Source organism: Anastrepha obliqua, chromosome 3 (assembly GCF_027943255.1).
Source record: "Anastrepha obliqua isolate idAnaObli1 chromosome 3, idAnaObli1_1.0, whole genome shotgun sequence".
NCBI classification, from domain to species: domain Eukaryota; kingdom Metazoa; phylum Arthropoda; class Insecta; order Diptera; family Tephritidae; genus Anastrepha; species Anastrepha obliqua.
Window position 1 is genome coordinate 42,399,352 of NC_072894.1, and position 26,529 is coordinate 42,425,880.

At 36.1% G+C, this 26,529-nt stretch overlaps 1 protein-coding gene across 1 annotated transcript in view; it reads left to right on the forward strand.

Moving 5' to 3' along the window:
- Nucleotides 1-365: 365 nt before the first annotated feature.
- LOC129241254 (band 3 anion transport protein-like) overlaps nt 366-26,529 on the forward strand; it is a 188,491-nt gene continuing 162,327 nt past the window's right edge. The window contains exon 1 of the mRNA XM_054877491.1: nt 366-1,087. The gene's annotated coding sequence lies outside the window, so the exon portion shown is untranslated. The remainder of the gene's footprint in view (nt 1,088-26,529) is intronic.

The following is a 26,529-nucleotide window of genomic DNA, read 5'->3' on the forward strand; positions in this document are numbered from 1 at the left end:
AAGTCAGCTGCTATGAAGTTAGTATGCTTGCTTATGCTTGCCACTGTTGACTCTGTCACTTTGAGAGACCACAATAATCCGGCCAAACGAAGCAAGCCAGCTACTACTTCTCAGACTTTACAAGCAGACGATTATGCGAGCAAATGAGTACGCGATTCTATCTGCCGGTCTGTCGAAGTGAGTGTGGCAATATTTATGTATAGAGTGTATATAGTAGATATTTGTTTTTCGTTTAAACTTTAAAACGTGCTGCTAAAATCTATAGTAAATCATTGATGTGAGAAACGTGTAAGCGGCAACAAGTTCAAGTTTCGCGGCGCTATATATGTACGTATCTACTGATACATATATACATATTATATATACACATATACATAAATATATTAGTGCGACACGAATACTCCTGGAATACAATTCGGTACAACGTGAGTACAAAACGCGAATGTTACAATTTACCCTAAAGAATGTGCATTGGGCAAATCGAGTCGAGTCGAGACTATAAAATGGTTTGCGTGAAATCGCAACGATATTTCGATATTTGAACTTACACATTGGTTCTCGATTAGTTTTGTGGCAATTTGATGACAGTGTAGAAGGAACGAATATGTGATTGTGAAATTTTTTCGTTAAATATTTAAGAACTTACGTGTATTATCTATGTACATACGTACATACATACATACACAAGAGTACATACGTATATAACTTTGGTTGGTTTTTTATGAAGTAAAGCGATAAGCTCGACAAAGCGGCGTCTGTGTTGAATGAATTTCATTTGTTTTTCCAGGGCGGCACATTAACGAAATTCGATATGCCAACGACGCGGTTGTGCGGTACAAAATGAGTAGTGAGTGAAGTGATTAGAAGGTTTAACTGTGCAAGATATAGTCTAAAAGAGTGAAGAGTGACTAAGTGGCACAGCAGTGGATGTTTACACCTTTTGTGAAAGGTGCTTAGTTTTTTGAGTGAATAGTTTTTCCGACAATTGGAAAAGCAGACTGAGTGTAAATAGTGAGTAGTAGGGCGAAGAAAAAAAAACAAAAAGAGTGTCCAACTTATAGCGAATGACCTACTGGTTGTGCTGTATGTGAGTAATATTTATGTTTTTTCTAACACAGTTTGTTTGCTTGTTTTGTTTAGCTGCCTATTCGACGCTTCAAAGCAATATAACTAATTAACGGCTAACAAAGTTTAATTACACCAAAAGATTATTTCAAATGGAAAGTTATCTTGCAGTTTAATTAGGTACATTTTTATATAAACATATTTTGAAAAATATTTTCTTCCATTAATTAACTTAATTTGATATTAAATTTTTCCATATTTTTTCTACACATTTTTAAATGATTACTATTTTAAACATAACATCAAAAATTACAATGTATTTACCTACTTTTCCATTGACTTATTGACTGTTATTGATACCATTCTTATGATCAACAACCAACATCATTCTTTTGGGAAACTCAAATTTATTCTCAATTTATCAACCCCCTGACTCTCCATAAGTAGGTTGCCCTTGAAAGAGTAATCAAGCGAACGACAGGAATTTTTAAACTGAGGTGCGAATTTACACATTAAGGTGGTTCACCTTGGCTGAGCTTAACATATATTAGCAGCTTGGGCTATAGCAACATACGCAAAGAAAAATTATGCGAAGGGTTTATGCACCTTTGCAAATATTATAGCCGAATGAACAAACAATGAGCTCTATAAGTTTTATAGTGAGTTTGTCATAATACAGTGCATATAGGCCCAGTGGTTTCGCTGGTTAAGTAATAACTTTTATAAAAATCTTAAGTTGTTCCTCTTCTGCTCTTCCCACATTGCATAGCTACACTACGCTTATGAATGGAAATCAGTCATCCAGGTTTATTTCTGAGTACTGCCTGACGATCATGCAGATATGGTAATCTGATTGCCTTATGTCACGAAGTCGTGATTACTACTGCCTGTTTTCAGACAGAAAGATTCCGCCACAACTATTCAGTTCAGTTTATACATATAGCACATGGGCTGAAAAGCCCCGGGCCTGACAAAGAAAACACATTGACAAAGAAAACACATTTTTTCGTTCAAAATCATTGTTTTTATTGACTTGTACACGGTGCGTTTTCTTGATGACACACAATTTTTTCTTTGCCACATGCGGACGTTTCTTTGCAATGTCGGTCTTCAAACGCTCTAATTACGCTTAATATTCACTGTTGATGGTATTTCCCTTCCCAAGATATTCGAATGGCCAATGTACCGAGGCCATAGCCTTTCTAGCCGATTGTTGTGCTTTGGACGAGGTTCACTAGTTGCTGTCCACTCAGATGACGATTCTGAAGTGAAGTGATGGACCCATGTTTCATCCATTGTCACCTACCAACGCAAAAATTCCTGTTTTTTGACAACAGTGAGCGAACGCGGCAATCGCTTTGAACGGAACTTTCTCATAGTCAGATGGTCATGCAATATAAAGCCAACGCGTACTTTTGATATATGTATTTACGATGACAGCAAACTGACGCAACTTCAAAACGATTTTGTGATTCTTTACGATGTTTTCTGGTGTTACCGTCTCATTTGGACGTCCACTGCTTTGTGCATCATCAGTGTCTCTACAACAACGTTTTTAGTTAGCGAATCACCGTTGCCTTGCTGGAGCAGCATTTTTTCCCCATCATGAAGCAGAGTAAAATTAAAACATGAAATTCTTTTTGATCCATTGCTTTGAAACCAACAACAGCTCAATATCTCACGAACTAATAAATAGAATAACATGGAATTTTAACAACTGTCTTTTTAAGATTGGTACTAACTGAAAAAAGGTGAATGCAGTAAGCCTAGTGCGATCTATGTGTTAGGCCCGGGACTTTTCAGACTGTGTGTTGTAATGACATTAAATATGAAACGTGTGGTTTATAATATTGCCTGATTTGTCACTTAACTGGCATTAGCTTTCTTATTTTGTTTGTTAGAAAGTCAGACATCTCGGCTATTTAACAAAATCTACAAAATATCAAAAATTTCGTTAAAATTTCATCGGAGAAACGATTTGAAAATTTGCATTATTATGAAATAAGTTCTTTCGAGGAGTAAAAGAGAATTACCACAACGTACACAGTAGCCTTTTATCCAAAAAGTTATTTAGATTATTTACCTGTTCTGGCAAGTCTGCCATTTTTTTAACCGTTAGTGTTGCTTTAGTATAAGTTTCATTGGTAAATACAGCGGTAATAATTGCTTGATTTATTTAAACCACGAATTCACCTTATTCTATTGCAAATTGTATTAGATGTGGATGAAAAACTACCGATTGATAAAGCAAAAGTTTCTGATAACTCGATATCTAATCCAACTGAGCTCCTTCTCTTATTTTCGGTGGATGTGATAATCATATACATACAAAAATGCTTAAAATGGTTAGAGGAGTCGATTTAGACATGTCTGTCCGACCATGAGTATGGCAACTTGAGCACAAGCAAACATATTTCATAGAAACTTGATACAGAAATTAGTAGGTACGTTGGTATAGGAAGTTGGCGAAATCGGTCAGTAACCACAGTAACTCTTCATTTAACGGTTATATACAGACAAAAAATGTTATATATCTGTTATAAGCAATTAATATAAGATATTGTTAAAATTTGGTATAAAGAGTGAACCTAAAAAAAGAAATACGCCCAATTAAAAATGTAAAAAATTGATAGCGTCACGCCTCGGGTAAATGCGTGTATGGTAACGACTTAATAACGGCTTGCCCTAAGTTGGCACAAGTCTTAACTTCATTTAGATGCGGCATATATTTTACCCTCACTTTTTATATGTTAAGCCTAAATTACCGTCAGCCCAGTTAAAAGCTAACTATAACTCTCACTGTCACAGCGAGCCCAAATTAATTTTTTTTAATGTGCGCTGGTGTATAAAGTTTTAGCCGGACCGAATTTGGCACTTCCTTACTTGTTTGTCTTAAGGTTTCAATTGGTTTATTTGAGATTAAATTAAATTTTTTTCTGATGTAAAAGTTTTGAGCTTCTCACCATGAAAAGGCTAGACCACCCTAATGTGCATATGTACTCGCGTGTATGTGTGCATGAACTCTACATTGGTCGGGCGACTGCTTACTTGCTCTGTTAGTCGCGTTTTCCTTAGCTGCCACGCTGTTTTTGTCATTTTGTCATTTTGCGTTTTGTTTATTTTTATTTCGGCTTTTACTTTTATATTACTTACAAGAATGTGTTGTTTTTATTTTCGCTACTAAATATTTTCAATATCTGTTATTTATTATTTTTACGTGGAAATGTTGCTTATTTATCGGACGCTTCTGGTAGCTAGGATAAAATATGAAACTAAGTATGAATTTGGTAATTGCGATGGTACGAATCGCGTGGACGGGTATTTGCTTATGTATTATTTATGCATAAGTGTGTGTGCGTATTGGCATAGTATCAAATCGGTATGCTGAAAGTCACATATGTAAGTGCTTATAATTTCATTATTATTTATTGAAAATATTGCTTAGCAAGCTATTCCTTTTTCCTCTAGTCTCGGGAAGAAACTGAATACTTTTCGCTTGTCGCAATTTCAAAGAAGTGAAAAATACCTGTCAATTTTATGCTAACTATGTAATTAATGCTGACTGCAAAACTGCTCATTATTGTCGTTATAAACACCTTAGTGTCTAAATGGCTCAGCATGGTCTTTGAGGGTATGTGTGTAGTATGTGTACGTACATACACACAAACGTATAGATTTTAGACATATCAGGACTTTTTATGAGAGTGAAATGCGTTTGCAAAATCTATGGCCACTCGAAATGTTGTTTATTGTTGTTGTGTGCGGTGAATTTTGATTAAAATGAATGCATAAAAAACGTGTGTTCCGAGAAAAATTACTTACTTAAAAAATATGCCTGAGGAAACCATTAACAAAAAAATATTAATAATAAAAATTCAAGATATTGCAAAACTGGATACATATAATGCTAATAATAATGCTCCATTGTGAACAATCGTTTAAAACTGCGCAAGTTTTTTAGTGTTTGTTTATTTTTTGTTTATTTTAAATTTTCATACACCGTGAAATAAAATGAATACAGTCAACCAACAAATAATAAATACTATACACTATACGACTATAAGTACTACATAATACTATACGGTGCTATCCGAAGAATTGGTATGTTCCCGTTTTTTCTCGCGGTCACTTAACCTACCGTCACATGCTGCGTGTTTATTTTTGAAATTAGTAAAAGTCCAAATAAATTATAAAAACTTTAAGACCAAATAAATGGTAGAGCCTTATTTTAGAAATAATTTTCAATAGGGTTACCATCACATTACATGTAATACTTTATTTTGTGTTTAACCCTTTACAACATATGAGCCCATATATGGTGCAGTTTTGATTCAATTTTATTTACAAATTAAATATTATAATTATTCCATTAAATAAATAATTATAATAACAAGAATATTTATAATAACAATAATAAAAAGCAAAAAAAAATTATGATTTTATGATCTTCCGAAATAGCCTCACTTTTGTGCAAGTGGGTGAAACAGCAGAAATGAAGTGGAAGTGATTCATTTTCAATACACAATAACAGAGTAAAACGTAAGTATTTTTTGACAAAAACATATTTTCATGGAATCAATATATTCATATTTCTCGATGGATAATATTAGGTGGGCAACTAAGTTCCCGCTGTTTGTCAATAGATGCCGCCAGCAGTGTGTGCTAGTCGATTCTAACATAACCTAAACGTCATAAACTATGCTTAGACAAATGGTAAACAAACTGCTTTGACACATTAGTGATTTTGTTTTGGTATCATATACTTTTGGTTTTGTGAAAATGCCTGATTTTGTGCGGCACAATTGTTATATGCGGGAAGTGTTGATTTTCCTCTTTCATTCGAAAAGAAAACGGCGGCTGAAGCGCATCGAGAGCTACAAAAAGTTTATGGAGATGCTGCTTTAAGTGAAACAATGTGTCGAGATTGGTTCCGTCGCTTCAAAGACGGTGATTTTAATGTTAACGACCATCCGCGTGAAGGAAGGCCAACAACCTTCGTAGGCGCTGAATTGGAGGCATTGCTCAATGAAGATCCGGGTCAAGCACAAGAAACGCTTGCTTCAGTATTAGGAGTTACCGCCAATCCATTTCCAAGCGATTGCATGCTTTGGGACTGATTCAGAAACAGTGGACTTTGGTTCATTATGAGTTAAAACCATCGATGTTGAACGTCGTTTTTTCGCCTGTGAACAACTGCACCAGCGTCAAAAAAAGGAAGGGTTTTCTTCAAAGAAAGTCATGGGGACTGTCCGGTCATGCTTCTACGTCCTCGCCTCGGCCGAATATTCACGCTGCGAAGGTCGCAATATGCGGAGAGGAATGAAAAAGTGATTCTACAGCATGACAACGCTCAACCTCACGTTGCCAAACCCGTTAAAACCTACCTGGAAACACTGAAATGGGAAATCCTACTCCATCCGCCATATTTTCCAGATATTGCGCCGTCCAATTATCACCTGTTCCGATCGATGGCACATGGTCTAGCTGACCATTCATTTGAAGACATCAAAAAATGGCTTGATCCGCGGATAGCCTCAAAGATTAACAGTTTGACCGCGACGGTATACGAAATCTACCAGAAAGATGGGAAAGAGTAGTAGCCAGCGATGGGCAATACTTTCAATGATTCACTTGTAACCATTTGTTCAGAATAAAGTTTTATTTTTATCAAAAAAAGCAGCGATAACTTAGTTGCGCACCTAATATTATTTCCGCTTTCCAACTGTTTTCTATAATTTGCAACTAGTTTTTATATATGGTTCCGTGAAAAAATACAAAAATATAAAACTTTTCCATTATTTTTCTTTTAATTTGCCTCAATGTCAATGTAATAAAACTATTTCCACTGTGAAATATTTTTTTCAACGCGTTATTAATTAACGCAGTAAAGTGTTAAATAATTTAAAGCAGAAATGTAAATCTTCTCAGGGACAACACATTTCGCGATTAGTTTTTTTCTTGATTTTTGACTCACCCTGTTTTTTACCTATACATGTATCCGTTATACTATACTTCAACTATTTAAATGATTATAAAAATATAGGTTTTACACCAAAAATACAATGGCAAACCTATCCAAAAATATTTTACAATTCTGGTTTGCAAAAATGTATCTCATTTGCTACGCTTATTGTGATATTTAATTTGTTAAATACTTGCGAATTTGTGAAATAATTTAAAATCAGGCGGCAACCTTATTTAGAATCCTATCAAACGAAGTGAGTTCGATATACGAAACCAAGCCGATTCACTTTAAAATGATATACAAATTTTACTAAATGACAAAGGTTTGTCTAAAAGTAATCGTAATAACGATTGCTATTCCTGTAAAAAAACCTTCTTACCGATGTACATACCTACACACATAAATACACATAACATTTGTGTACAAACACTTTTCGTGTAAATGCAAATAAGATAAGATATAATCAATCCATAAACCTCACAATTGTAACTTATGTACATATTTAAAAAAGCCTTCGCTATGCATCATAAAACGCGCCATATACTAGGTTGTTCAATAAGTTTTGCGGTTCGAATAGAAGAATACCATTGTATGGTTTGAAATACACTCTATAATTGAGTAGAGTCTCCTTGAATATCAATACGAGTACGTCCCTAAATTAACATCTGGAAGGGTTGCAAAATACGCTTCCGCAGCTGTTACGACCTCATCATTTGATGAAGAAACGCTATCCACGCATGCATTTTTTTAGGTCTAGAAACAGATGAAAGTGGCTAGGAGTCAAATATGGTGAATTCGGTGAATGTTCCAACAATTTGAACTTTAATTCATTTCAGCTATTGTCAAAATGCTGTTGTGACATGGTTCTATTGTGAATTTTTTTGTTTTTGCGCAAACTAACAAACTAAAAGGTTGCACGAATATTCAAATTTTATTGTTTTACCACTTTGCAAGTAATCCCCAAACGAAATTCCTTTCATATCCCAAAAAACTGAAGCTAATATCTTCTTTGGCGATTTCTGGACACGAACTCGTTTCGGAGCCGAAGAACCAGGTTCACACTACTTTTTAGCCTCTTGTTTTGATTTAGAATCATGGTCATAGACCCAAGTCTCATCCGTAGGGATGAATCGACGCACAAAATAAACTTTATCCTTTAGAAAACGCTCTAAATGTTGCTGAGGAAGTCGCATTCGAATGGGTATTTTTACCTTATTGTTGGCAAATGTGGGTGCCACACTGCTTTCTGCTTTTTGAAGCCCAATACTTCAGTCACAATTTAGCTTACACTGCCCAATGAGCTACCAAGGGATTCTATTAAATTTCTCTTAGTCACTCGACGATTTTCCAATACGATATTCTATATTTTTTCTGCTTGACGTGAATCATCTTCAAGGATTGTACGACCATGTTTAGATTCAGCAACCCATCTTTCTACTGTATTATTTAAAGGCGAAAAGTCGTTATACACTTTCAACATTCGTTCCCTTGCTTTTAAACTATCTAAATATAAAAATTCAATTACTGCACGACACTTGATTTTTTCCATTGTATTGCGTCAACAATACAAAAAAAATTTAGCAACTCCCTCTCTTATCGAACCGCAAAACTTATTGAACAACCTAGTATTTACAAAGTATGTATATGCTACACATTTAACCCGTGGTAGATGTTTCGGTAGTCACATTCGAACTTATTGAGTTCAGAGGGATTAACATACATACATACATACATATGTACTTATATAAAGGGTGGTTAAGTTTCAAATATATTATTAAAAATATTTTAATTCCACAAAAGTTCCGGACAGACTCATCTGCCCACCGGAGGGTTAACATAGAAAACATTTTTTTGTTTTACTACCTTTTACTGTAGCTTCCACAATAGCCTTTGTACCTAACGCTTTGCTACGCGTTCATCCAACCATGTCACGTTGCATTATTTTTTACATTTGTCAACCCCCATTTCACGCTAATTTTAATCGCTAAAATGAAAACCCTGCGTGCATAAAATTAAGAGGCGCGTGTTAAAATTCCACTCTAATAGTACTCAAAAGAAATAAATATGCTTAAAGACACCACAGTCACATATTTCGTGTAAGTATCCATAAAAGCACTCGAGTGTTCAATCAAATAGTCAATAGGCTATTGACCTGGTGGTGGATATTTGTTTCAAAGCAGTCGTCAAACGTCACGTTTTAGATGATCTCATTGTAAAAAAGGTAATAATAATAGCAATTAAGAAACGGATCTTGCTACTGGTAATAGAATCTATATATTACCGGTCCAAATGGACATGGTTTTACCAAGGGTAAGCAGAGTGAGAGTGGAGAAAGTCTCTGATCATCACTACTGTAGAGCTGAAGCAGCTCACAACTTCCGGATTTCACTCAAGTATCCCCTATGTAGCTTCTGAACTCCCCTTTTGGGTGTGAGAAGATTAAATAATCCAGAATCTCTGGACTGACGCTGGGTTTTGGACATAACAGCAGTGCCTCGGGTGAGAACTCGACCAAAATTGCTTAGGCGGTTCTGCATTAATAAAGAAAGAAAGGAAAAAAGTTCGGGGCAAACATTTGGTTGCAAAAGAAAGCTATAAATGTGTAAATGCATATGTTTTTTCTGAAAAATAGGTGGTAATCCTGTCCGAAATTAATCTCTACTTAAGGCTTGTTTCAGATTATTTCAATAACTTTCAAAAACTGTTTAACTTGTTGTTAAATTTTTTAAGCTGTGCAATATTGGCAGACCTATTCAGTATTAGTTCGAGACATACCTTTTTTCATAAGCATTTTTTAATGTTTTACTTACAGGGTCCGGAACTCAAAGTGTAACCAACTTCAGACCACTAGCGCAGCTGATACACAGGCAGCGGTCAATTTCCAAACATTGTGTTTTCTGACGAGACAAATTTTTTCAAGTTTAGTAATTCGTGAACTTCCAAAACGATAGGGTTCATTTGACCGACCGTTCATATGAGATTTTGACTCATCGATTGGCCACCAGGAGGCAGCACCCGACACAGGTAATGCGAAATATTATCGGGAAAGTATTCTGGAGGTTGCTTTAAAGCCGTGGGCAGACAATCATTTCGGTGGCAGACCGTGGACGTTTGAACAGCACTCGGCACCGTCTCACAAAGCTCGAGTGAACCAAGAATGGGTAGAAAGCAACGCCTCAAACTTCATAACGTCTACACAATGGCTCTCAAATTCACCAGACGCGAATCCGATCGATTATTCTCTTCACACCATTTTGGAGACCAAGATCCGAACTGAAAGATTCATCAGTCTCGAGGCGCTGAAAAAAGTTATTGCCCGCGAGTGAGCCAAAATACCTTCAAGTCACATTTGGGCATCTTGCAATTCATTTCTGGACCGTCTCAAGGCCACAATCAAGACAAACAGTGGTCATATGGAGCAAAAGTAAATTGATTCTTAATTTTGTATTATTTTCAAACATTTTTTACTTTGAATTGAATAAAAGTAATTTTTCAAACTAAATCTATAGCCTTTTTAATTGGTTACACTTCGAGTGCCGGACCCTTCGTCTTCTCATTATTTTTATAATAAATTACCTATGAAGAAATTTTCTTATGTCGTACATATTTAAGAAGATACATTTATTTAAAAAACTAGTTTCTATTCACACTGATAGCTTTTGGCTATCTTTGAGGAAGTATTTTGATTTACTAACTATAAATAATTCAAAGCATTCAATGATATCCTGGCGACTTCTGAACTATTAGTTACTGACCAAAACTCTTGGAATGAAAGACCGGAGATCGTGCTGAGAATTTAGTCGAGCGTCGCCACTAAGGAATAACTAGGAAATTTCTGCTTACCATTGTTAATTTGTCATGCTGATTTTTCAGTTCTTTCCAATTCCCTTCTAGTATTTTCAGTGAAAGCCAATATCTTTGAATATTTCCATAAAGAGAATAAAATGTTCCATACTAATGCCGCAATTAGCCATAAAACAGTTGCAGTAAATCGCAAAGTGGATATTCAGAAAAATTGTTATACGTGCATAAGTACTATATGTATAGGGTATTGCTTAAGAGCTCAAGAATTTAAAATGATAATACAAACCAGAAATTTAGTTGGAATGAACTTTTTTATTATTTAAATATAATGTCCTGCATATGTCCGCCACGGCTACGAGTTACATATATATATATATATATATATATACATTTTGACTACTTATTTCAATAAATCTGGCAGGATGGCGTCAAATGTGTCTTGAATATTGCGATAAATGGATTGTTAAGCTCGCTGCATGGCAAGTTGCGCCGTTTTTTTGGAATCAAGTATCGTCGATGTTTAGCTGATTATTTTTGTAAATAAAAATTCAGTCTGCATGGCTCGACAGAACTCGTCATTCACCGTAGCGGCAGCTCCTTCCTCAATCCGAAAGAAGTAAAGACCGGTGATGCCACCAGTACTCTGTGAACTTCGCGAACAGATTTTTTTTCTTTCAAAGTAAATTTCCAAAATTTGGGAGCGTTGTTCTGGCATTAAACGATTCATGATGACTTGCACAACCTTGCTAAACAGAAATGCCATTATCAGCTGTAAAACCATAGTTATCGTAATCGATAGTTCTTTAGCAGCTAAAAAACGTCACATACTTCAGATTACGTGTGTTTTTTGAATTGTTCTCGCATATAACACTCGCAATGTGATAATTAACTCACTTTACAAAGTGATAATTTAAAAAATGTAAGAGTACCATTTATTTTCCATGTATGGCTCTAACCTCTTATCAACATAAGTATGTAATCTTATATGGAATCTACTTTCAATCGCAATCGATACTTGAATACAAAATATTTGTTTATTTGCACCCATTTATGGATAAATACGTACTAGAAGTCAGAAGACAAAAAGAAAATCAAAAACTACTTACTTAATCATACATGAATGTACCTCGTATGAAACTAAATTCACACCCTGTATGCAGGTGTGAAGTTTACGCGATAAATAAGAAACAACAACATAAGATAACGTACACATTGAAGTTACTCACCACGCCAGTAAACCACGCGCCTAAATATAGGACGACATAAGTGATTTTCCAGTTCTCTACTTTGTTATTATTGTTCTCTGTTCATGCTGGCAATTGTTGCCCATTGGCACGTGAATCATTTTCAGTGCTGTTCATACGTGCATACCGTGTCGTAAAGAAACACATGAAAACATGCATGCATACAAACTTATGTACTTATATGAGCGCAATGTGGGAGACCTGCAGGAAATCTCTTAATATTGAAGTGGTGCACTTATAGAAAATTATATTCATGAATTCTGTACTTTTATATAAGGATTTTTTACATTTTCAGATAGTTTGGAATTGCATAGTAGGTACTGAATTCGAATTTAGAGGATTAGTACTTCCCTTAGTTCCCAATCAGTGTTAAATTCATAACACATTTAAATTATTAACACCGGACTATTTTCACGCTTTGCTCAGCTGAGTATCTTGCATGACTAAGTTTATCAGTTCTTTAAGTAGCCCATCACAAATGCTAGGTTGTTCTATAAGTCTTGCAGTTCGATAAGAGAGGAAGTTGCTACTAGCCCATATTAAATATATATATTTTTTTTAAACATAATTATTTTTTTTTATGATATTAGTACATTCTTCATATGAACGTGGGTGAAGTTTCATTTCAACCTGTCATTCCATGTTTACAAGCCATTTAGTATTGACGTGTCACAATATTTTTACAATGGAAAAAATCAAGTGTCGTGCAATGATTGTTTTTTTTTATTTTTGGAAGGATTAAAAGCAATGGAAGTTTATGAACGAATGTTGAAAGTGTATAAGGACTTTTCAGCATTAATTAATATAGTACTGTAGAAAGATGGGTTGCTAAACGTGGTCGTACAAGCCTTGAAGATTATTCACGTCAAGCAGCGATCTAAAAACAGCCACAACACTATAAATCGTAGAAAAAACAGAATATCGTATTGGAAAATTGTCGAGTGACTGGAAGAGATTTAGGGATTCTACTAAATGTCTTTACGCCCTGAGTATCTCATTGAGCAGTCTCAGCAATAATTACACGGAAGAATTGGGTTTCAGAAAGCTGTGAGCACAATTGGTGTCGCATTCGCTAAAAATAGAACAAAAACACCTTCGAATGTGACTTTCTGAACAACATTTAGAACAATTTCTAAGGTTAAAGTTTATTTTGTAGACCAAATCATCACCATGGATGAGATCTGGGTCTATCACCATGACTCTGAATCGAAGCAAAAGCCTAAAGAGTGGTATGACCTGGTTCTCCACCTCTGAAACAAGTTCGTGTCTACAATTCGGCCAAGAAGGTGTTAGCATCAGTTTTCTGGAACGAGAAAGGAATTTTGCTTGTGGATTACTTGCAAACTGATAAAACAATAAATTCCGAATACTATTGTAACTTTTTCGATCAGCTGAAGAAAAAAATATGTGAGAAAAGTCCAAATTAGCAAACGAAAAAAATTATTTTTCATTAGCGCAATGCACCGTGACACAAGAGCATTGTCACGGACATTGGCTAGAATTCTCGAATTGAAGCTCGAATTGTTCGAGCGCTCACCGTGGTCACCATATTTGGCTCCTAGCGACTTCTATCAGGTTTCAGCTTATAAACGCATTTTGTAGTCCTTCCAGATGCTCACTTCAGGCATGAAAGTCATAGTTTGGAATCTCTTTGGATCAAGTGTATTGATGTTCAGGGAGACTATATTGAAAAATAAAGTTAATTCAAACTATAGAATTTTATTTTTTTTGTCGAACCGCTAAACTTATTGAACAACCTAGTAATTGCTGTCTGCCTAACTCGACACAAGTGATAATCAAACCAAGAATTTAGACGTTGGCTCAGGAGATTTTAATATAGATTGTTGCGGAAAAAAGGCAGTTATTTTGGTTTTTATTTTCTAAATTAAATAGCTTACATTTTATTAAAATTCAATTTCGAAGCAATAACTTATATTATAAATACCAACTCTTCGACTTGAACGCTTTTATCCTCTGAAGATATTCTGTCGCTAAAGCCAAGTTATTTGTTTAATTTTACTTAGGTAAATTTGAAGATACTTTATTACAGATGTACGAGAATACAGCCTTATAGTCTCGCCTTAGTCATTGCTTCCCTTGGTCTTTTTCCTTATCTTCTTCGGTTCTTTGTGCTAATCAGCTATTATGTAGTATATAAAATTGCTTGCTTATATTTTTTTATTACTGGGTGAATTACAAACTTATATACATACATACGTGTTTCGGGAAATTACTTTTATGATGCGATTAGTCACACTATTTATACCAGGAGGAGTATGAAAGGAAATGTAAGAAATTCTCTCAAAAATAGTGAGGGCGGAGTCATTATTAAAAAGTTAACAACTGAATATTTTAAACTAAATTGAAAGTTTAAACCAAGTATTTTGTAATGAAATATGTATAGTAAGCAGTAAAACCTCCTTTGTGCGGTCATTCATCGTCAGTGAGGGTAATTTGTTCCACATTTAAGGCTTAGTATAGGAAATAATACTCGCCTAATAGAGTTGTTCAATAGGACAGGTTACGCTATGTATTCATATAATAATTAAATACTTCAATATAAAAATAAATAATGTAATTGTCTTACTTACACATCTTATGCTACACTAATAAAACAGCGGTTTTACGGTTCAACTACTTCGACTGAGCAGTGGTTGGTGCATTGCGCAACGAAAGTTTACTCAGCGTATATGGAATTAGCAATACCAGTCATAGTGTCAGCGTCATCTTTGTCAAATAGAGAACGGAAGCGAGTATGACAACATTTAGGTGGTTCACAATGTGTCGTATAATCTTATGTCGGAAAGTCTAAACGGATAAAAAAATGTTTCAATTTCCACCTGCTAGTAACCACTTTTTAAATCAAAGGTAGAAAATCATTTCGCGCGGGATAAATGAGCTTTTTCGTGACTGCATTCAGCTTTCTACTTGTTTGTTTCTTCGCGCTTTACTAGTGCTACTCGACGTGGAGCTTGGCGAATTGGCTTTGCATCTCCTCTATCTACTCTATGTTTCACGGTGGCTGACTTTCTAAAATCACCGTTGCATAGGTAGCCGTATTTTTCGAGCAATCTCTAAGCTTTCATCCTCTCTAGCCCTCTTACTTCCTGCAACCAAGCCTTTATGAATTCAGAGGTTTTTCTTATTGCTTCCTGGAATTCTTCCCTTTCCTGCTGTGGTTCATAGCAGTTTACTATGGCTTCCGCAGGCTCCTTCCACATGCCCTCCGTGCCTTATGCCCTCGATAGCCACACGAATTCCATCTTTGAGGTTTTGAATCGACCCTGGACTGTTGGCGTAGATCTTGTCTTTCACGTGGCCTCAAAGAAAAAAGCCACAAGGTGTTAAATTACAAGATCTCGGTGGCCAATTGTGACCACCTCTTCGAGAGATAGGACGGTCCGGAAACTTTTCCCGTAAAAGATCAATGGATTCGTTACTTGTGTGGCACGTAGCGCCGGTTTGTTAAGATAAACGTTGTGAAGATCGATACCACCCAATGATTCATATGACTTGTAGGGTACCTTGGGAACTCCACAAATATATTTTTGTCTGCAAAAGTGTACAACACTTCCCGCCCCTTTATATAACCAATATTTAACCGATAGATTCAGTCTCGTAATGCTTAGAGACCCAGAAACTGATAAGATCACAAAATAATAAGTATATCAAAGGAATAGTAATAAGGAGAAAACAATAATAAGCAAATCAAAGTAAATTTAACAACAACAACCTATCGTTGCAATAAAAAGTGAAGTGCAGATTAGAAGAAAAATACGCACGAGTAAGTGACATAAAACAACTATAGCGAAGCTCAAAAGTCCTTCAATTTGTCGTAGTTGTTCTATGAGGTGTGTTCAAAAAGTACCGCGAATTTTGTGTTTTTTCAAAAATTATTTCTTTATTCTTTAATATCTATTTTGTCCCCTTCAAAGTAATCCCCATGAGACATTATGCACTTGTGCCAATGTTTTTCCAATATTCGAAGCACTTCAAAAAATCATTTGTTTGTATCTTGTTCAGCTCCTCCATCGATGCCGTCTTAATCTCGTCAGTCGTAGTGTAGCGTCGTCCTTTCATGGGCCTCATCAGTTTCGGGAGCAAGAAAAAGTCACAGGGGGCCAGATCTGGGGGATACGGAGATTATGGCATCATTAGTTTGTGGTTTTTGGCCAAAAAGTCGCGCACAAGCAACGATGTATGAGCAGGGGCGCTATCGTGATGCAAGAGCGAAATTTTTGTTCTTCCATTGAGATGATTGAGCTTTGGTTTCCACGTCATAACCATAAACCCACGATTCGTCACCAGTTATGACCCTCTGGAGCAAATTTGGCTCGTCGTGGACAGAGTCCAACATCTCATTAGCAATGTTCATGCGATGCTGCTTTTGGTCGAAATTGAGCAGTTTTGGTACGAATTTTGCGGCGACCCGTCTCATGCCAAATCATTGAAAAAAAAAAAATCGAATGGCACGTGCCAATCGATGTGTATGGGTTCTCAGCAACTTCTCTAACGGTGATTCGACGATTGGTCAATACCACTTCATCAATTTTTTCGTCTGTTCTTGAAGTGCTCGGGTGTCCGGCACGCTTTTCGTCGTTCACATCTTCTCGGCCTTCTGAGCACATTTTGTACCACCGATAAAAGTTGCTTTGGTCCAAAGTAGTTTCTCCGTATGACACAGTCAACATTCGGAATGCATCCGCGCACTTAATTTCGTTTTTCACACAAAATTTGATACAGGTTCTTTGATCCATCTTTTTTAATACATAAAAATCGAAGACGATCCGAAACACGTGCAAGCAAAGTAGCTGTCAACAATTAACTGAACATTCAAAATGACCGAACTCGTTGGCATGAGTGAGAGACATGAGTACCAACACATCGCCACAAAAAAATCGAAATTCGGATATACGTAACCTGCGAAAATTCTAAATACGCTATACTTTTTGAACACACCTCGTATTTTACTATTGTATTAACCTTCAAGAAAGTGCATCTAAATGAGAAACGCCGTTTAGCGCACGTGAGCAGTTTTCCCAGGTATTGTAGTAAATTAAAGTTATTTTAACATTTTAATGGCTTATTTTCTAAAAAATAAGTTAACATAGGTATTTGGGACTCTCAAACTTTCATTATTTATTGTGAACCCATATTTACCCGATCTAGCTACCTGCGATCTTGTCTTGTCCCTTAAGATAAAGAAATGGCGGGAAAAAAAATTTTTCAAACAAAGAAGTCGTCGCCGAGACAGAGGTGTATGTTGGAGAGTTCGACAAATTCTATTATTTCGAGGGGTTAAAAAATGGGCGAAGCGTTGGGAGAAGTGTATCTTTCTAAAAGAGGACTACATGTATTGAAATATAAAATTTTGAAGAAATGGTGTCTTCGTTTCTAACACCGGTACTTCTTGAACCCCCTTCGAAAATACAATTTACTCATGCCGCGCCTTCTATTTATTTAATTCCATGAACAAATCTCTAAATAAGTTAGAAAGAAAATAAATAATAAATAAATAATTTTGATATAAAATTACAAATTCGGTACAACTATAAACGCCAGTAGAAATGCAGTGGGAATAGCAGTAAAAAAGACAGCGTTACCTTCATATGTTAAAACTGCGTGAACAATATAAATAGTGAATAGTGAATATGCCCATCAGGCTTTTGCATGTAAGTTATATTTTTTGTCAAGATATGTATTGTATGCAAACATTTGTTCAGTAGAACTATAAGTAATTTTCGAGCTGGCAACATAAATGGTAAAGGCATAGGATATTAATTGCATTCTTAGTTTAACGTAATTTGCCGAACCAGAATGGACTACCCTTTGTTTTTATATGTATGTATGACAAACAACATACCAATGATAGTCGACGTGTACCTTAACTTAATTTAATGCAGTGCGAACTGGGCGCCAAACAATAAAGAGTTCAACGAACCAATGGCGTGTATTGCAAATAGAAAAATTCGCAAGTGTTTACATTCATGCAGAAAAGAGGTGCCCCTACCCTGAAGGGAAATCTACCAGTATCGAACGAGCGCATTTCTACTGAATTTACAACCAAGACTAGTTTGCATTCCCTCTCTGTTCTAAATAGCAAAATGAACTTTATATCGCGATATCTTAGAAGCTGTCAATTATTTGTCGGGACTAGTACGAAATCAAACGGATGAGAAGTAGTACACTCTGCGTCCTTTTTTCGAATGTTTCCAACTAGTATTAAATTTGACAAAGTATATCTATAAAAAAAAAACTCTGACATATCTAACATTATTGTCGCTTTCGAAGAAATACTTTTCCTCACAGCCCTACCTAAACGAGGTTTGAAATCTCGGGCACTACCGAATGGTAACTACGCACCAACCCATTATCCTACTGCAGCCGGCGGCAGATATGTAGTAAGTGTACATTTTTTTATTGGTCTCTTTTAAAACTTGGCGTGTTATGAATTTTCAGTCGCTGGCAGATTCACTACATCTGAAACCATACCGATAACATCCAAATAAGGTCTAGTTTATCACAAAACATGTACGATAAATTTTTTCATTGCAGAAAGAATAGCTCCAATCATCACGGCTGTAATGTGCCAGAGGAATGTTTGTGTGCATTTACTTGTAAGCTTTGATAACGTCTGGAGACACTTTGTAGCTATTATGCGTTTGATACGTAAAAATGATCCCAGTGGTAAAATTGGACTAAATGCTTCCGCGCGATTGTGAGCAATACTCTGAACTGTCATTTAGCCAATGGACTGCCCGTTTATCAGCTGCGCGAGCGGTCTGAAGTTGGTTACACTTTGAGTGCCGGAGCCTGTATTACATCCATTAAATATGTTTACGCGAAGGGTCTACCATAATTTCTTCCTGACTAGTGTTTTTAAGACATTCTTCAAGTTCTGGAAACTAAATTGAAAACCATTACCGTACCAAACCCTGCGTTAAACTGTTCTGGCTTTCCTAATATTTTCTGCTTTTATACCAACCAACATTGGATTTCTTCTGATAAATAACTTGCACTAACTATGGTTTACCTACTCAATGATAAACTGCTATATTAATGAGATAATCTCTCTTTAATGGAAAACCGAATTAATTCTTTTATTCATTCCGTAATTCCCTTCTTTTCTTCTGGAGACAGAAAATATTGAGAGCTTCGTTTTTTACCTTGAGAAACTAAATTTATCATTCGGTATGTTTTTGGCTTTCCTCACATTCTTGGCTTTATTTTGAAATTCTTCAAGAGGAGATTATACATTTCATTGCCGAAATTCATTCAAAAATATAAGTAAAATTAAAGATAAAAAGTAAAACTGAATTAAATATCCGGCCAAGTATAAAATTCCCGTTGTCTTTTAATTTCCAGTTTTCGCACAGACCGACCGCTATTGGAATCCAGTAGTAAATGTGAATTCAGTACTCTGTCAACCATTTTAGGGAATGAATTATAATTAATCAGATAAAAACATTCTTTAAATTATTTTTTACCTTGTTTATCAATCACGCGTGAACAAATTATAGCAGTCTATATTTAAATATTGCTACCTACAACCTACATTAACTTTCACAGAATTGACAACCATTTTTGAAGACTTTTAAATATAACCGGTTTTTATTTTATTTATGTTAATAGTACAAAGAGAAAAAGGTATGTCCGACTACTTTTGCACTTAGCCTGCCTAGGCAAACTGAAGCAAAGTGATTAGAAGCACCAATATATATATAATCTAAATTGAACCAATAAAAATTGGTAAGAAGTACATTAACGAATTCATCTTCTCAATGGGCACAGTTATTATATGTACGTATTCGAGCTCAGCAAAGCGAACCAGTCGCTCTTATCTCATGTCAACTGCCTCATATTAGAAACGCCAAATAAGTTCAGTTAGTTTCTTATTGATTCTCCAACGCAGTAAATAATGAGTGATTTTTTAGCTATTATCTTTTTAAACAGTTGGTTTAAACAGCTGACGCACGTTTTGCGTTTTGTTTCACTGTCAAATATCTTCAGTTTGGTCTATAATTTAACCATGAATCGTCTTACAAACGAACAACGCTTGCAAATCATTGAATTTTATTATAAAAATTCGTGTTCTGTTAAGAAAGTTTAAGATCCACTTTTTTATCGAAAAATTGTGTTCAGCGACGAAGCTCATTTTTGGATCAATGGGTGCGTAAATAAGGAGAATTGTCGATTTTCAAGTGAAGATCAGCCAGAAGAATTGCAAGGGCTGCCAATGTATCCAGAAATGGTCACAGTTTGGTGCGGTTTATGGGCTGGGGATATCATTGGACCGTACTTCTTCAGAGATGCTGCGAATCATAACGTAACTGTGAATGGTGAGCGCTACCGTGAAATGATAACCAACTTTTTTTTGCCCAAAATGCAAGAGCTTGACTTGCATGACAAGTGGTTTCAGCAAGAAGGTGCCACATGCCACACAGCACGTGTAACCATGGACTTGTTGAGCGGCGAGTTTGGTGAACATTTTATTTCACGTTCGGGACCTGTCAATTGGCCACCCAGATCGTGCGATATAACGCCTTTAGATTACTTTTTGTGGGGCTATGTTAAAGCTCATGTCTATTCAGACAAGCCTGCTTCAATTAACGCATTGGAAGACATCATTAAAGCATTTATATGTGAGATACCGGCCGAAGCATTGGAAAAGTATGCCAAAATTGGACTAAGTAGATGGACCATTTGAAGTGCAGTCGCGGTCAACATTTGCATGAAATAATCTTCAAATATATAAATTTCAAATAAATAAAAATTTCATGCATTTTTCTGAATTTTACGTGTTTTTTTTGAAAAACTTTCATATAGCTTTTAAAAAATCACCCTTTACTACAGGAGTAAATACTGCTTCGAAAACATTTACATAGATCTGAAGCTTTTGTATCCTTGCATATGGTTTAACCTTGGCGACAGAGGTGCTCATAGTCTGCAATATTCGCCCACTAATGAAGGGCAGTTATTGTTCATTGAAAAAGGAAATTACTTCTAAATTGCGCACTCTATCTTAAGCAGCACTTCTTGGTATTAATTTCAGGAGGATTACAAATTAGCATCACATCTTTTTACGATGTGCAATGAGGTTTTAAAATCGGCTGATATAGATTATATTACAGTAGCCAGGCCAAAGCCACGCAGAGACCATTTTGGTCCATAGCGATACCAGATTAGAGTCATTTTTTTTTCTTTAGCGAAAATATGCATCACTCAAGATGCGGTGCTGTTTGCGAGTTTTAGGAGTCGCTCAGGTTCCGGCAGATATATATATTTTTTGTACTTCTTCACTCCTCTCGGAAGCATAGGTCCTCGACAACACTAAGTCTTGTGTTGGTTTGGTTAATCTCTTTTAATTTTTAACAGGGTAGGGGATTAGCCTGCCTCTATCAGTCTTAAATAGTGGGAATGTCCACCTGTCGTTGTTTCTAAGTACCTTCACTTTCAGACCTTCTTACTGCTTGGAGCGCCATACGTGTTTCAAATTTTTTTTTCTTTTTTTTTTTGGCAAAAGGATCGCACAGATGGTTGAGGACTTCGCTAAATTTCGTGTGCCTGTGCTATTACCGCGGCCGCCCGCTTCCTCTTGCTGGCACCATTGCATCAGTGGTGTCATCTAGGTCAGATATATAGTAAGTGTAAAACGCAAAACGCACATAATGATTCGTCATTTCTCATCATGGCGCTCATGTAATTTCTTCTTCTTCTTGCATTCTTGTTTGCATTTTAAAATTTCTCTCATACAAATGCACCAGCATGACGTCACCACGTGTCTTTGATGGGCACAATATTGTATTCTATCATTCTATAAGTAGTATTCGTCTTGCTGATCCCTGCTTTCTGAGAGCGAAACAGATCTGTCGGATGTGTTGGTTGTCTGTTACGATTTCAGTTTGGCCGCATAAAGCTGTCAAATCATGGAAGTGAGACGTATTTTACTTTGCAGGAGTTCCCACTTAACTTAGTTGCAATAAGATTTGAGTACATATTAGCTCCAGGCATCATCCGGTTATCTAGAAATATAAAATTGTGGCTGGATACAATGTTTCGAACACGGGTGAAGTAGACTCTCCTCAGTTCAATTGCTTAGGTTTCGTTGGGAAGGCTGATTTTCTGACTTTGAGACCAGTGATCCTTTCTTTGCCTACCCTGGCATTGAAAACATCAGACTACATTTTCAGGTCGTGACAGTAGCAGCACTCATAAGAGCTCACAGTAGCTGCTTTTGGTCAGATGGTCACTTCTATCGTCAAGCGTAATATTGGCAATCTGGTTCTGACGTAAATTGTGGCAAAATGTGCGTTTATCACAATCAAAGGCAGTACTTGACGGAGAAGTTTCTCTGAAGCGTTCCCGCTTTCAAATCATAGTTCTTAAAAGGTTTGACGTGGTCGCCCTAGACAGCGGGTTGAGTTTGATTCTATGGTTTAGTTTATATTGTTTACAGATATTGTTGATATTATTTATTGTTGAAAGAAATTTATTTTATTATTTTCTTTTTACAAACTCACTGTACGGTAATTCCCAATCATGAGTTAGCGCCGCGTTCTAGGCTATAACAGGTGTTTACATGTCCATTATTTTTTATGGATGTATGTACTGCTAAATTTGCATAAGCAACTTACAAATTATATTTCCCGAGCTACTTTGAAAGGATCATAAATCATTCGCAATGAAGTGTTTAAAAGCTGCACAAAGTAGTTTAAAATGAAATTACTTACTTACTAATGAATTTTACAATTAGTCACAACAAGCGATTTAAATTAAAAACGTACAATTTTTTGCGCCATAATGGCATTGAAAGCGAAATGTATTTTTGGTGAAAAAGTAAAATAACTGAATTACACAAAACGTGACCTTGCAGGCGTGCTCACATGACATAAAAAATAACAGCCAACCAAAATACCGGTAAATAAATAAATATACCTAATATGAAAACACCAAAACAAAAATAAAAACGCAAAAGTTCAAATTTGTTTGCAAATGTAACAGCTTGCGTGAGAGTGAAAGATCTCAATACCACAGCAAATTTACATACTCGTACATACATAAACGCACCCAGTTGGAAACCAACACTTGATGTATGACAGGTTAAATTCTCACTGTACACACGTCATTAATTCACTTTCTCAATCAAGTGGCCGAAATAACCTACACTTTACGATAAAATAGAACTTTTTATGCTAAAATCATTTTTGGACAGTGGGTGCTCCTGCGACGTAGAATGCTTCATATATCCTGACAACCTTGATCAAAAAGCTCCCGGATCAGCCGGATCAGAGTAAGCCTCTAAGTCAATTGATTTGAGCTCTGTTTTTTTTTTTTTTGTTTTTTGTTAAGTTTCCATTTCCGTGATTGGCAATCCTAGCAAAACTGTATCCTCAGCACGTGTTTTATATTTTTCTACAGTTTTAAAAATGTATTTGAATTTGAAATTTTTATTAAATTATGCGTTAACTATGCGACGCAGATTAAATGATACGAAAACCTCAGAAAAGTTGGGAAACTCTCTCGTAATAATGCTCTAAAGAAAACAATTGTTTACGAGGGGCACGAATGCGCCAAAAAAGAGATAGGGCATCGTCATCGAAAACGGATGAAAACATCATTGAAGTGAAAGCAAATCAGCCTGCGGAAAGCTGACAGAGAACCTAAACATTGTTTATGAATTCGTTTAGGGTATTGATTTGGGTTTGCATCGTGTTGATGCAAAGTTGGTTACAAAATACCTAAATTTCATGTAAAAATCAGATCGCGTTGACATCAGCAAAGACATGATTTCCAAGGCTGAATCACACCCAATATTCATCAAACGCGTCATTACTGGAGGCGAGACATGAGTTTGTGAGTACGACACGCAATCCAAACAACCAGCAAGTAAGTAGAGAGCTCCGAATAAATCAAGACCAAAAAAACCAAGTCGTTTTCAACTAAAAAAGGAAGTGATGCCCACGGTTTTATAAATGGCTATAGTATTGCGCACCATGAATTTTTGCCAGAAAGTTAGACACTTAATAAGGCCAATTTGGCGTTATGAGACGTTTAAGTGAAGGAATTTGCCAGAAAAATAAAGGATTTGTGGGAAAACAAGTCATGGATTTTGCAGCAAAATAACGCACCATCGCACAGTATCATCATTATTCGAGAATTTTTGACCAAGAACGAAATGAATACCATCCAACAGCCCTTGAATTCACCTGATATGGTTCCATGCAACTTTTGCCTGTTTGATCGATTCAAAACCCCACTACGGGGAACGCATTTTAACTGCTGAAAGAGAGTAATTGAACAATTGAGGTCGACTCTGATGGCTATACCGAAAATAGAGCTCCAGAATTCTTTCTAGTACTTTGGAGACGATAATATCACTTTTGAATTTTTTAAAAACGGAATCTTTTTAATCAAGAGGTATACTCATACTTGTATATGTATGCATAACAAATAATGCGTACAATAATTCAACCATTGAATAAGTAATTAACTCATTTCACATTTCAATTCCGAAGCTAATTTCAATTTCAAATTCAATTGCAATGCGCGCACGCAAAATGCGACGATGATGACAAAGTGACAACATCGATGGCCAAGCAATTGTGCACCAAGCCCCGTACATATGTACGACTGCAATGAATAATTTGTTTTGTGCATAGAATTGAGTATGGGTATTTGTGCTATATATTAACACATCTATATGAGAGTAAAATAAAGCTCAATAAAGCATATAAAAAAACTTTTATTGAAATTAATTGCTGACAATCATGTCGACCAAATCAATAATTTAATGCTGATAAACATATGAGAAGAATTGCGATAAATTGTAAAAATAACGCAAACAATGTCGAAATACCGTATACTTTTTGTCAATAAGTTATTATTAGACGTTTGTGATAATAGTGAAGAATGAAATGCTGATAAGTAGAGAAGTGTCCAAGTATGGCGGTAACCGAACTTTAAGCCTATACATACAGTTGATTTCCTATTAATGCTGTTTACTGGGAAAAGACTCCGCGTAAAATTATATATTAAAATCATAAAACAAATCTGCTTATTCGTCCTAATTTTGCAACCAAAAATGCGGAAAGTTTAAATATGCAGAAAAATATTCAAAACTCCGTATGAAACTCCTTATTGGGGCAGTGAAAAAATTTATAAGTTGTGTTGAAAAATTTCATATATAAAAAAATATAGATTTGTATATTTGTGGCTCTATTTTACAGAATAGCAACAAAGAATCGCACTAAAATCATTTTGTCTTAAATCGGTATTAAAAACTATTAAGCTATTCAAAACCACTTAAAATTTCAAATTCGCGGCATCATTAAATTATTATTTTTTTTTTTTCTCAATTTCAAATGTTCACCATTGAAATCGTGGTATCTTAAATGATTTTCGAGTCTGGCAGCTTTGTTTAAACTCAGCCGAGTGAACCTCTATGAAAGTTGAACAGTAGAGAAGGAGTTATCGCATCTTCTTCACTTTCAGCTGCATTGTTGCAATTTTGAAACGTAGTGTTAATAAAATAATAGGACTATGGTTAAGTTCGTGCGGTTTTTTTTCGAAATTTGAAACTTTATTGACGTAAAATGGTTACAAATTTAATATTCAAAGTATTGTCCATCGATTGCTACTACTTTTTCCCATCTTTCTGGCAATTCACGGATTCCCTTTGTGAAAAATTCGGTCGGTTTTGCCGCAATCCACGAATCGATCCATTTTTTGACTTCATCGTAATTACGGAAGTGCTGGTCAGCCAGGCCATGTTGCATCGATCGGAAGAGATAGTAATCGGATGGCGCAAGGTCTGGACTATACGGCGGGGGGGGTAGGACATCCCATTTGAGCGTTTCTAAGTATGTTTTGACCACTTGTGCAACATGTGGCCGAGCATTGTCATGTTGCAAAATAACTTTGTCGTGTCTATCGGCGTATTGCGGCCGTTTTTCTCGCAGTGCTCGGCTCAAACGCATCAATTGTCGTCGGTAGACATTCCCCGTAATCGTTTCATTCGGTTTCAGTAGCTCATAATACACAACACCCAGCTGGTCCCACCAGATACACAGCATAACCTTCAGGCCATGAATATTCTGCGCCGACGTCGATGTTGAAGCATGGCCAGGGTATCCATACGTTGCCCGACGTTTTGGATTGTCGTAATGGACCCACTTTTCATCGCCAGTCACAATTCGATGCAAAAAACCCTTTCTTTTGTGCCGTTGAAGCAGTTGTTCGCATGCCATAAAACGGCGTTCAACGTCTCTTGGCTTCAATTCATACGGCACCCAATGGCCTACCTTTCGGATCATTCCCATGGCTTTTAAACGTTTGGAAATGGTTGATTGATCAACTCCCAAAGTTTTTGCAACCTCTTCTTGCGTTTGAGCCGGATCTTGATCGAGCAATTCCTCCAATTCGGTATCCATGAACTTTGGCGGCGCACCCTCG